Below are 14,675 nucleotides of genomic sequence, written 5' to 3'. Positions count from 1 at the left end.
ATAAAAAGTCAAAAAAGTCAAAATAAGGGAAAAAACAACAAAAGTCCAAAAGCCTATAAGAGTCTAGGTGTCCCGTCGCCTCCGTGGGGCAATATCCTCCGAGTCGTCCCTAGCCGCTGAACTCTCTCCAACCTCGCCTGTCCGAGGAGCCAACACAATCTCCTCATCAGTCCCAACCTCATTATCAGCGTTAGCCTGAGCCCAACCTTCAAGTACACTCAGCAGTGCGTTCCTCCTTGGCCTTTCAACCGGCCAGACAACGACAATGAACCAAGTCTGATACTCAGGAGAAGTCTGAACACCGGCAGGATTAGGTAAAGGCCTAACCATGTGATGGTCTCTAACCCAAGCCCTAAGGACGGCTCAGGTAACACCCGGAGTGATGGCTGAATCAGCTGAAGTGCCATCTACAATTGGGACAGTCTGGTCTATCCCCATTTGCCTCAAAACGCGCGAAGCGCAGTACCAAGTATAGTGTGTAAGGCCTAAAAGGTAAACCCGAGTATGGCGAGAGCTAACCTAGATAAAACGGGTGATGTCATACCAGGAAATGTACCACAGTACCTCATTTGGACCCAGCTCAATCAGCCATGAGGTCCATGCATCAGTAGACGGATGAGTGATCAGGATCCTCCGCATACGATACTGAGAGGGGTTGTAAGGCAAGAAAGTAGGAGCAGCAACCACTTGGAGGTGGTCCTCTAACCAAACCTGAGTAATGGATCCTTTCTATTACAAAGGAATGAACCAAAAGAAAGAAGAAAAAAATAAGAAAAAGGAAAAGGGGAAATACCTGGAGAATAATCGGAGAGACCGTCCAGTCATCGAAGCCTAAAGCAGCTCTGTCAAGGCTCCTGATAGTCTCTGCCAGCACAATGCCGCCGATGCAACCCATATCCTCCATCTGTCGAATCATGGGGCAGAGTCGCAAATCCCCAAAGCCTGGGTCCTTGTTGAACAAGAAACCAGCTTATTAGCAGAAAACCAAGGCCCACATTCTCAGCCTCATACGGTCTGGGTCGTCTGATTGAACCTCTGAAAATTCGTCAATCAGAGGCAGCAGAATTGCTTTCTGGTCACCAACAATCATGGCCCTAGCTTGTGGCTGGCTGAACTGAAACAGGCTTTCAAACGACCGAACATACCTAATTTTGACCTCATGCTTGACTAAAGGGGCATTGGGATCGCACCTTATAATAGCGCAGAATTCCTCAAAAAGAGGGCACATCTCCTCCATCATGGCCCTGAACCGAAAAACGTGGGCCTCCAGGTCCCAAAATCTGATGCAGACCTGTAAAAAAAATCTCAGTCTATAACTACTCCTCTAAGGGTAGCAATAGGAGATAGACCGTACTTCCCCAAATTGATCTTTTCTACCTTGGAGAGACTCTTAGCCCAATTGTGCATGCTAATAAAACAGTAAGTGCAGAAACATAAAAAAAAAAAATTCACATTTTGGCCATAAAGGCCCAGAAGTTCACATTTTGGCCCCTAAGGCCCAAAAATTCTTAATTTGGCTCCAAAGGCCCAAAAATGCCCAATTTGGCCACAAAGGCCCAAAAATTCTCAATTTGGCCCCAAAGGCCCAAAATGCCCAATTTGGCCTCAAAGGCCCAAAAATTCACATTTTGGCCCCTAAGGCCCAAAAATTCCCACTTTGGCCACAGAGGCCCGGAAGTTCACATTTTGGCCCCAAAGGCCCAAAAATTCCCAATTTGGCCACAGAGGCCCGGAAGTTCACAATTTGGCCCCAAAGGCCCAAAAATGCCCAATTTGGCCACAAAGGCCCAAAAATTCTCAATTTGGCCCTAAAGGCCCAAAAATGCCCAATTTGGCCACAAAGGCCCAGAAATTCACAATTTGGCCCCAAAGGCCCAAAAATGCCCAATTTGGCCACAAAGGCCCAAAAGTTCACATTTTGGCCCCTAAGGCCCAAAAAAAAAAGTCGAAAAAAATGAAAAAAAATCAAGGAAATAGCCGAAGGGCGGGTTTTCTGGACGCATCCGATTTTCGCCTTCAAAATTTGTTTTTCAGACAACCATCGACTCCCACAAATCATTTTTATGGTTGCCGGTGGGGGGCAACTGTGAATACTCAAACTTTGAGGCTCAAAAAAGCCTATTTTCCCGGACTGCAAACAGTCTGGCCGGACCGGAAGCTATTTAGAAAGTTCACCGAAAGTATGCCAATATGGTACTTGAAACGTCCGGAAAATTACGAGGATCGCGGAACTGGTCCCGGAATATTTTTCGGAGGTACGGAACTCCTGAAAAAGCCTTTGGAACGAAAAACTAGCGAGCGGACAGGATAGGGTGGCAGCAGCCGCCGTCCACGGCGGGAGCGCCCGCCCTCCAGCCCGGTTTTCCCTATATAAATAGCCCCGATGCGACTTTTTTACACACTCAGTCTGTGTTGACGGACGCTCTCTTCTCCCCTACGCTCCTTGCGGTTCTTTTACTGCTTTCTGCATTTAGTTTAGGCTTTTATTATTCTGCTGTTGTGATACTTGGTCACTTAATTAAATTAATTCTAATTAATATTCCCCAAACGAGGAGCTTAATCTGGAATTTTCAAGCTGAAGCTAAGAAGCGGCCGCCGATTAACTCAGGTAATAACGAAACCCTGTCTATTTAATTTCAGCATTTTGTGCATATTCTCTTTTACTCCAATTCTGAATTAAACTGCTGCATAAATACATTCACATCATCAATTAGGCAAATAAACTGCCTCAATTAAATATGATTTAGCTTAAATGCCCGGTTAATTAATAATTATGGTGTTAAAGCCTAAATCCGACAATATTGGCTAAAGTATCTGGTCAATTAATGACTACGTTATAATCGCCTTTATTTCGAACAATCCGGCTTAAGTCCAATTAATCAATAATTGTGGCTAAATAGCCTTAATCAACCACGTTTCTTTTGGCAATAAATTGCCTATATTGCAATTCAATTGATCACTTTTGGCAAACAAATTGCCTATAAGTAAGATTAACCATCTTTAGCGACAAATCGCTTAAAGCGAAGCTTTGGCAAAATGCCTTGAATTAATCAATCTTTTGGCTAAAAGCCTTAAATCAATCATTTTGGCAACAAAAAGCACAAACATCAATTTTTGGCAACAAAAAGCCCAAACATCAATTTTTGGCAATAAATTGCCCAATCAACCATTTTGGCGACAAAAAGCCCAAATATCAATTTTTGGCAATAAATTGCCCAATCAATTAATTTTGGCGACAATCGCCCAATCAACACTTTTGGCAAACAAATTGCCTAAATCAACCCATTTTGGCTAAAAGCCTTCAAATAATCACTTTTGGCAAACAAATCGCCTAAATCACATCAACTTTTGGCAACAAATTGCCTAAATCAATCTTTTTGGCTAAAAGCCTTAAATCAACACTTTTGGCAACAAACGCCTAATCAAATCAATCAATTCTTTGGCAAAATGCCTAAACAAAATGCACGAAGCATACACACACTCATGCATTAAGCATACCCATTCAAAGCCCTTTAAAAAAGGCCTATCGAACTACGTCGACTTTGATCTTCCATTCAAACGGAAGTACGTAGGCACGTTTGGGATTTAATCCCGAGCGGCAAGCCGAAATCACTTAAACATTTCATTGGTCCAATTACATAATTTACCTTGCAAAGCATTCATTCATTAGTTAGTTAATCAGCATGACATAGTCTCGGGATCCACCTCGGGTTCGTAGATTGTGCCTTAAACATTGGGATAATTAATCTAGTAATTAGGTTAATTAAAATTGGAGTCAACTTAGGGTTTTTTCCTAGTTTACCCTAAAATAATTAAACAAGGTGGCGACTCACACATTCACGTGCATTTCTGCCCTTAGTCATATTCATTATATGCCTATTTTTGGAGGAGGGGTTCACAGGCACACATCCTTTCCTCCCATTCGGCTTCTGCCAACACCAGCTCTTCCGGCAGACCACTCCCAATTGCATTAACCGACCCACCCGTTTGAGACTTATGGGGTGGATAGTTATACTGGTATTGTGGCAATGGATTATTCTTTGTGCTCGGCTTATTCCTTTCAGAAGGTTTGGTAATCTTCCCACTGTCTATTAGATCCTGTATGTCATGCCTTAACTTGAAGCAGTCATCAGTCGCATGACCCTTGCAGTGATGATACTCGCATTCCCGATCCATAAACCTACCCCGAACAGGTTTAGCTGGGTTAACTGGTAGTTTGGACAACACGCCATTTTTAATGCAAGACCTCATGACCGTGCTTAAAGGTCTGCCCAAGTTAGTGAACTCCCTTCTTACTTTCTCGTTGACAGCTCCAACCGTGTTACTATTTCCTGACTGGTTTGTAGTACTCTTCCCAGCATTTCTATCAGTGTAGGAGGACCGGTAGTTACCAAACCCTCGGTTCTTCTTCTTTTCATCCTTGTACAGCTCTTCGATATTCATTCCAGCCCTTTAAACTAGAGCAAAATCAGTGAGAGGTTGGGCCAGCATCCTCTCCTTGAAGAAAGGTAGGAGGCTTCGACTGAAAATCCTGATCAGCTCTTGGTCCTTTGGCCTTGTCTGGACCATGAACAGTTTTGTTCTCCACCTCCTATAATAATCCGAGAAACTTTCATCCTTTTCCTGCCTTAAGCTCTCCAAGTCACGCAGGCCGAACTCATCACTGTCATCCGTTTTGAAGTGCCTGAGAAAAGCAGTCTATAGTTTAACCCAATTTCTCTGTGTCTCCATATCCAAGCCATCATACCATCTCCTGTAACGCCTATGCAGTGTCTGAGGAAATGCTCGTAAGACATCTTCCTCGTTATATCGGTTCATTTGGGAGACCCGGAGGAACTCAGACAGATGGGATCGCGGGTCATTGTCTCCTTCAAACAAGGTATGCTTGAAAGTCTTGAATGAAGTGGAACTTGTTGGATGCAAGACATATTCAGCCACGTGGAAATTGGTGACTGGGTCCTTCTCTTTTGCAACAGACATTTTCTCCACTTTATCTTTCAGCTCTCAAGCTGCTTAATTAGATCGTTCTCAACTGGGACAGCATTACCAGCAGAGGCCTGATTATCTGAAGTGGGTTCTGGAATCTCCCTTTCCTCAACTATGGGCTGATTGCTTGAAGTAGGAGGAACCAGGTTGTAACACCCGCCGCCCGATCCCGAAAGACCCGGCGGTGGATGCCACATTTGGTGCCGGAGGCGCCATCTTAACCTACGTATAAATCAAACAATCATATTATGAATTAGAAGTGACTTAGTATTCACAAGTTTAGCAAGTAATAGTATTTTGTTTTGAAAATGATTTGGGAGAATCCTACAGAAAAACTGCAAGAGTTTCCCCTAAAAATAGAAGTTGCCAAACATATGAATACAAAGCACTCCCAAATTCAAACTCCAAACCCCGTCAAACTCCAATAACAACACAATAGCACTTCTATAATTTCATAACTCCATAGTTCCTCAATAACATTATAATATTCATCACTTCAATACATTCATTTAAATATATCAACTTCTAATGTTCTAACCATTAAATAAGTCCAAGTTTATCTCCCAATATATATACACCAAAATAATTTACAATAACATGTTTAAGTTATAAATGAAATAATACAGTCTCCAAAAATGTAATACTTATACATGCCATAATTCTTAGTTACAAAAAAAAAAAAAAAAAAAATACTAAGTAACTACCAAAATATCTCTTCAGCTCTGATGCTACTCTTCAGGTCTTTAAGCAGCAAGCACAATCTCCAACCTGCGCTTGATACAATCAACACGCTGAGTATAAAACTCAGTGGTGCTCATAAAACACAACAAACCAATGTTGTGATGACAACATACTTAAAAACAATCATTTATATACATAAAATCATTAAATTTGAACATGCAGTACATATGCACACCAACACATCATGCTTTAGAAATTCATTCGATATCATAAATAAGTTGTGGTAAATTAAGAGTTATTAACATAATGTGATCTCATTTATTTCATTTCCTTAAAAATATTGTATAAGGGCTCACATACACTTAGGAGAAAAAGAAGCAGATAAGTTTTCATAGCTTATTCATAATGTCCTTAGGTCGCCAACCTTTTCATAACATATAGAGCGCGTCCGCCCTAACATAAGACACCCACGTGCCTAGTATATGATCATAGCTTCTTATCATAATGGCATCAAATGCCGAGCATGCTCATCATACATAATAAAATCAAATCATGCATCAAATCCACACGAAGTATATTAGAGCCCAAAAACATTTCTCATAAAATTCATTTTCTTTAGTCTTCTCATAATAAAAACTTAATTTAAACTTAAGTAATTCATAAAAATTCTCATACTTAAACAAAATGACTTAACATAGAAAATTTCCAGCATAAAAATAACATGGACCTTTGCTGTGTTTTTAAAACATAACCGGAGCTATTGGTCTCCAAATTAAATGAAATTAGAGTCATTAGAAAGATAAGACAAAATTCTACAAATGTTATGAAGGGATCACAGCCCAGAGCAATATGGAAGATAACAAAACAAAGCTAGGAACACAGACTGACAGACCAGACCTGATTCAGCAGAACCAAGTCCATTGTTTCTTGAATTCCTACTGAACCCCACACTCAAATTAAACCAATCTAGAACGAGAGAATTCTCAAGACACAGGGCAACAACTTTTAGGAAGAACTCAGAACCTAATCTTGTCATTATAGTGGTCAAAATGGGCACTCAATTCAGTGATGCATGTGGCCCGACACAAACAGAGTCAGTTTGAGTGTTTCAGCCATAAGTTGAGTTATATATCTCCAAATTGGACACAAGAGGATGGGTTGGAAAGCTAAGAGATAGACCTACAAATTTTATGAAGGACTCCGACACAGATGGAAATTAGAAAGGATTAAAAAATGGTCCTAAATCTCACTCAAAATCACGTTTTTCCCAAATTCAGTTTACTTTAGCCATGAAAGGAACATGAACCACAAAGATACAAGGTAGCAATGTCTACCACAACATAAATACTCATCAAACATCATCCAAGAGCATGTAATGGCAACCAAAATTCAACAAACCAATCATTTCATACAAAATCTCAAAATATACACATAATAGCATAAAGGCACAAAATCAAAATTTGAGTAAGGTAAGTGTGTTTATGAACACTAACCTTCAAAACAAGCTTTAACAAGCTTTAATAAGCTTTAATCAAAGCTTCTCAAGCTTTGGTCTTGCCCTTATCTTTGTTAGAAGGCTCTCCACCCTCTACATGTAAGAAACTCAAAATCAAACAAAGAAAACAAATAAAAGAAGTAATTGGAGCATGATTAAGCATGTATATGATAAAAGACAACTCTAAACCCAAAAATAATGAGATTATCATAAAATCACTTACTTGACCCAAGTAGAAAAATCACCAAATTCCTTGAAATTAGTCACCAAAGATTACTTCTCTAGCTTCACTCTCTAAGATTTATGACTTAAATCAAGTTGGATGGGTGTTTACTAAGTAGGAATTGAAGAAAATGAAGAAGAAGAAGAAGAAGAAGAAGGAGGAGGAGGAAGAGAAACGTGGATGTAGAAGAAGATGGCAAAATTTGGTGGTCAATAATTGATGGTTGCCTTTAATAAAGCAACTAAGGGTATTTTGGTCTTTTCTCCAAATTGGAGGGTGTTTTGGTCTTTTCTCCAAATATTCTCCAATTAAATTCCTTCAAAATATTATTTATCTCCACAAAACTCTCTAATTTATTCCATCAAAATAATTCCTCAAATTTCCTCAATAAAAATAATTTGCTCAAATTTCCTTACTTAATATAACACCATAATTCACTATTCACTAATTATCTAAATTCTCCAAAAATATTCCTTACTTACTTTCTACCCATAAAAACCATGCATACATGCTCCAAAAATGTTAAATAAAATATAAAACATAAATAGTAATTTTCCGGACCAAAAATAATACCAACTTCCGGACCGGTGGTACTATTCACAGATCGGTAAACTACTATTAAAACACAGGAAAAAATGGGGCGTTACAGTTCTCCCCCCCTTAAAGAATTTTGTCCTCGAAATTCACCTGAATTAAACAACTGAGGATGCTGTTGTCTCATAATATCTTCACTTTCCCATGTAGCTTCCTCGGTCTTATGGTTTCTCCAAAGAACCTTTACCAACGGAATTCTCTTATTCCTTAGTTCCTTAATTTCCCTAGCAAGTATCCTCACTGGCTCTTCCTCATAAGTTAAATCTGGCTCTATAGTCACAGATTCCACTGATATTACATGTGATGGGTCGGACCGATACCTCCTCAACATAGATACGTGGAAAACATTATGTATCCTATCCAGGTCTGGTGGTAAAGCTAGTTTATAGGCTAATGGACCCACACGCTCAATGATCTCATATGGACCAATGAACCTAGGACTAAGCTTACCCTTTCTTCCAAATCGCAATATCTTTTTCCACGGAGATACCTTAAGGAAAACCTTATCTCCCACTGCATACTCTATATCCTTCCTCTTTAAATCTGCATAAGATTTCTGACGATCTGAAGCTGCTTTCAATCTATCTCTGATAATTCTGACCTTTTCTTCTGTATCCCGAATCAAATCTGGACCTACCATCTTGCCCTCACTCAATTCTGACCAACACAGTGGAGTCCTACATCTCCTACCATATAGTGCTTCAAAAGGGGCCATCTGAATACTCGATTGATAACTGTTATTGTAGGCAAATTCTACAAGTCGAATGTACTTCTCCCAACTACCCTCAAACTCAATAGCACAAGCTCTTAACATATCCTCCAAAATCTGAATAACCCGCTCTGACTGACCATCTGTCTGAGGATGAAAAGCTGTGCTGAAATTCAGCTTAGTACCCAGGGCCTCATGTAGCTTCTTCCAAAATCTAGAAGTAAATCTCGGATCTTTATCTGAAATGATGGAAGAAGGAACCCCATGTAATCTCACTATCTCATCTATATACAGCTTTGCATATTGCTCCATGGTGAAGTCGGTCCTAACAGGAAGAAAGTGTGCTGACTTAGTTAATCTGTCAACTATTACCCATACAACATCTTTCTTTTTAGGAGTTAAAGGCAATCCAGTCACAAAATCCATAGTAACCTTATCCCATTTCCACTCTGGAATAGAAGTAGGGTGTAACAAACCAGAAGGAAACTGATGCTCTGCTTTCACTTGCTGGCACGTCAAACACCTCGACACATAATCTGTGATATCCCTCTTCATCGCCGGCCACCAATACTGTGATTTCAAATCCTGATACATCTTATTACTGCCAGGATGCATAGCATAGGGACTACTATGAGCTTCCTTTAAGATACTCTTCCTCAGCTCTGAAATTTTAGGCACACAAATCCGATCCCCAAAGTACAAGCAGTCGTCATCTTTAATCATAAATCTCTTTTTCCTTCCATCTCTGACTAGGTCTTTCCATAAGGTAATTGTCTCATCATCCTTCTGTGCATCTCGAATCTGCTGAAGTAGACTAGGTCTAATCATAAGCTCTGCCACGAGTGCACCATTACTAGCTACAGATAATCGAGTATTCATAGCACGTAAAGCAACCAAGGACTTCCTACTAAGTGCATCTGCTACCACATTAGCTTTACCCGGATGGTAATCAATGGTGAAGTCATAGTCCTTAAGTAGCTCTAACCATCTGCGCTGTCTCAGATTAAGCTCCTTTTGAGTAAGCAGATACTTGAGACTCTTATGATCCGTATACAGATGACATTTCTCACCATACAAGTAATGCCTCCAAATCTTCAAAGCGAAGACCATAGCTGCTAACTCCAAATCATGAGTAGGGTAGTTCTTCTCGTGTGGTTTAAGCTGTCGAGAAGCATAAGCAACTACCTTACCCTCCTGCATAAGCACACAACCCAATCTATTATATGAAGCATCACTATACACATCATACGGTCTACCCGAAACTGGCTGTGTCAACACTGGAGCCTCAGTAAGCATCGCCTTAAGCTTCTCAAAACTATTCTGACATTTATCATTCCACTCGAATCTGACATCTTTTTGAAGAAGCCTAGTCAAAGGAGCCGCAATGAGAGAAAATCCCTTGACAAATCTTCTATAATAACCAGCCAATCCTAAGAAACTCCGAATCTCTGTAACATTCTTCGGTGGCTTCCATTCAAGCACTGCCTCTATCTTCTTCGGATCAACTCTAATACCCTCAGCAGAAATAATATGACCCAAGAAAGCAATCTCAGACAACCAGAATTCACACTTACTCAACTTAGCATACAACTGTCTCTCTCTCAATATCTGAAGTACAATTCTCAAATGGTGATCATGATCCTCTCTAGTCCGAGAATATACCAAGATGTCATCAATGAACACAACCACAAACTGATCTAAGTAAGTATGAAAGATCCGGTTCATCAAATCCATGAACACTGCAGGAGCATTAGTCAAACCAAATGGCATTACCAAGAACTCATAGTGACCGTAGCATGTCCTGAAAGCAGTCTTAGGTACATCTGATGCCTTCACCCTTAGCTGATGATAACCTGATCTCAGATCTATCTTCGAGAATACACTAGCTCCTCTCAACTGATCAAACAAATCATCTATTTGAGGCAATGGATACCGATTCTTCACAGTAACTTTGTTAAGTTGTCTGTAATCAATACACAATCTAAATGATCCATCCTTCTTCTTTACAAACAATACTGGAGCACCCCACGGAGATACACTAGGACGAATAAACCCCTTATCAAGCAATTCCTGAATCTGTATCTTCAACTCTTTCAACTCAGCAGGCGCCATCCGATATGGAGCAATGGATATCGGTGCAGTACCAGGCATAACCTCAATACCAAACTCAACCTCTCTCTCAGAAGGTAAACCAGGCAACTCCTCTGGAAACACATCTGGAAAATCACATACTGTGGGTATATCATGGACACTAGGAGATTCTGACTCTGGAGCAAGTACACAGGCTAAGTAGGCCTCACAACCATGCTAGATCAATCTTCTAGCAGTAGAAGCAGAAATAACATTAGAGAGGTAATCTGACCTCTCACCCACAACTACAATCTCCTCACCAGATGAAGTCTGGAGTGTAATCCTCTTAAGTCTACAATCAACCATAACTCCATGTCTAGATAACCAATCCATACCCAAGATCACATCAAACTCCCGGAAAGGCAACTCTATTAGATCTCCCAGAAACACATGGCCATAGATTACCAATGGACAATCTCTATACACCCGATTAACTACGACACTATGACCTAAGGGATTAGAAACCTCAATACTATGCTCTAACATATCAGCATGCATATTACCCAATCTACCCACATGTATGCCTAAATATGAATGAGTAGAGCCAGGATCAATCAAAGCATATACAGAAATATCAAAGAGAGAGAATGTACCAATGATAACGTCTGGGGCATCCTGCTCCTCCCTAGTCCGGATAGCATACGCTCTGGCAGGTGCTCTGGACTCAAGTTTTTCCACTGTCTCTGAAACTGGCCTCTGACTCCCAGTGCCTCCTGTATCACCACGGCCTCTGCCTCTGCCTCTCGAAACATAAGGAGCCGACCTCCCTACCTGAGGAGCTGCACTAGCCAAAGTCATAGGGCAGTCTCGAAGCAAATGCTCTGTAGACCCACATCGAAAGCATGCCCCAGAAAATCTCCTACAAACCCCGGGATGCTTCTTTCCACACTGAGCACATGTCGGAATATCAATCCATGTAGTACCTCCACCACTAGCAACAGATGTGGTCTGTGGAGCTACTCTGCCATGAGTACCCTGTCCATGTCTCTGAATCGGTCTAGACCAGGTCTGTGATGGACCTCTGTGCCTCTCACTACTAGACTGACCCCCAGAAGTCTGTCCAGATACCATACCCTGAACCCTCTTTTGTTGACCCTACTGACTCCGTTGCCTCCTAGCCTGCTGCTCATTCCTCACTTCCTCAAGCTCTAATGCTGCCTTCACTAGGGAAGACAATGATGTATGAGGATGAGCAACTAGATGCATGCGATATTCATCATGCAAGCCTTTCCTGAAGCGCTTGCATCTATCCGATTCAGTAGGAATCATCTCAGTAGCATACCTGCTCAACCGGATGAACTCTCTCTCATATACAGCCAGAGACATTCTGCCCTGTTTTAATGCTAAAGACTCTGCTTTACGTTGGTCAATGTAAAGCTCCCCAATATATTTCTGTCTGAACTCAGAAAGAAAGAAGTCCCAAGTCCTCTGCTCAGCACTAACTGTCCGTGATATAGTATCCCACCACTGGTAAGCTTCCTCTCTCAATAAGGAAGTGGCACAAACCAAACTGTCTACAGGTGAGCACTGCATCTGCTCCAATATCCTCTCCACAGACTGGAGCCAATACTCTGCTGCAGAAGCCACATCATCCTTTCTACCCATAAACTCAACAGCTCCATATTTCCTCAGTTTCTCAATAGGGGGACGAACTGGAACAGGGGCTGGAGCAACTGGAGCCTGGGGAACAGCTCCTGCTGCCTGCCTCAAAGCAGCAACTAACTACTGAACAAATGTATCCTGATTAGGCCCAACAGGACCTGCAGCAGCTTGCCCCACCCTCGAGACGTGCTCTGCATCAGAACCCACGGCACCACTAGCGGCATCTCCAATAGGAATACCACCACTAGGAGGGACATAACTATCCACCTCCTCATCTGACAGATGTTGAGACATCACTCAACTCCTACAAAGACCAAAAGATTCGCATCAGAGAGAAGTTCCAAACCAAATCAATATGGCATGTATTTAACTTAAATTACTCATACTCTCACTTCAAAATAGATAAATGCCTATATATGCATATAGTCCTAGAACCACCTAAACCTATGCTCTGATACCACTAAATGTAACACCCGCCGCCCGATCCCGAAAGACCCGATGGTGGATGCCACATTCGGTGCCGGAGGCACCGTCCTAACCTACATATAAATCAAACAATCATATTATGAATTAGAAGTGACTTAGTATTCACAAGTTTAGCAAGTAATAGTATTTTGTTTTGAAAATGATTTGGGAGAATCCTACAGAAAAACTGCAAGAGTTTCCCCTAAAAATAGAAGTTGCCAAACATATGAATACAAAGCACTCCCAAATTCAAACTCCAAACCCTGTCAAACTCCAATAACAACACAATAGCACTTCTATAATTTCATAACTCCATAGTTCCTCAATAACATTATAATATTCATCACTTCAATACATTCATTTAAATATATCAACTTCTAATGTTCTAACCATTAAATAAGTCCAAGTTTATCTCCCAATATATATACACCAAAATAATTTACAATAACATGTTTAAGTTATAAATGAAATAATACAGTCTCTAAAAATGTAATACTTATACATGTCATAATTCTTAGTTACAAAAAAAAAAAAAAAAAAAAATACTAAGTAACTACCAAAATATCTCTTCAGCTCTGATGCTACTCTTCAGGTCTTTAAGCAGCAAGCACAATCTCCAACCTGCGCTTGATAAAATCAACGCGCTGAGTATAAAACTCAGTAGTGCTCATAAAACACAACAAACCAATGTTGTGATGACAACATACTTAAAAACAATCATTTATATACATAAAATCATTAAATTTGAACATGCAGTACATATGCACACCAACACATCATGCTTTAGAAATTCATTCGATATCATAAATAAGTTGTGGTAAATTAAGAGTTATTAACATAATGTGATCTCATTTATTTCACTTCCTTAAAAATATTGTATAAGGGCTCACATACACTTAGGAGAAAAAGAAGCAGATAAGTTTTCATAGCTTATTCATAATGGCCTTAGGTCGCCAACCTTTTCATTACATATAGAGCGCGTCCGCACTAACATAAGACACCCACGTGCCTAGCATATGATCATGGCTTCTTATCATAATGGCATCAAATGCCGAGCATGCTCATCATACATAATAAAATCAAATCATGCATCAAATCCACACGAAGTATATTAGAGCCCAAAAACATTTCTCATAAAATTCATTTTCTTTAGTCTTCTCATAATAAAAACTTAATTTAAACTTAAGTAATTCATAAAAATTCTCATACTTAAACAAAATGACTTAACATAGAAAATTTCCAGCATAAAAATAACATGGACCTTTGCTGTGTTTTTAAAACATAACCGGAGCTATTGGTCTCCAAATTAAATGAAATTAGAGTCATTAGAAAGATAAGACAAAATTCTACAAATGTTATGAAGGGATCACAGCCCAGAGCAATATGGAAGATAACAAAACAAAGCTAGGAACACAGACTGACAGACCAGACCTGATTTAGCAGAACCAAGTCCATTGTTTCTTGAATTCCTACTAAACCCCACACTCAAATTAAACCAATCTAGAACGGGAGAATTCTCAAGACACAGGGAAACAACCTTTATGAAGAACTCAGAACCTAATCTTGTCATTATAGTGGTCAAAATGGGCACTCAATTCAGTGATGCATGTGGCCCGACACAAACAGAGTCAGTTTGGGTGTTTCAGCCATAAGTTGAGTTATATATCTCCAAATTAGACACAAGAGGATGGGTTAGAAAGCTAAGAGATAGTCCTACAACTTTTATGAAGGACTCAGACACAGATGGAAATTATAAAGGATTGAAAAATGGTCCTAAATCTCACTCAAAA

At 40.2% G+C, this 14,675-nt stretch overlaps 1 pseudogene; it reads right to left on the bottom strand.

Moving 5' to 3' along the window:
* Window positions 1-3,876: 3,876 nt before the first annotated feature.
* LOC149499052 (uncharacterized) lies at window positions 3,877-12,714 on the bottom strand (annotated as a pseudogene).
* Window positions 12,715-14,675: the final 1,961 nt, after the last annotated feature.

This window comes from Jatropha curcas, chromosome 1 (assembly GCF_041381405.1).
Source record: "Jatropha curcas cultivar XTBG-Jc1 chromosome 1, XTBG_Jcur_1.0, whole genome shotgun sequence".
NCBI lineage: Eukaryota > Viridiplantae > Streptophyta > Magnoliopsida > Malpighiales > Euphorbiaceae > Jatropha > Jatropha curcas.
This window is presented reverse-complemented; position numbering and strand designations above follow the sequence as displayed.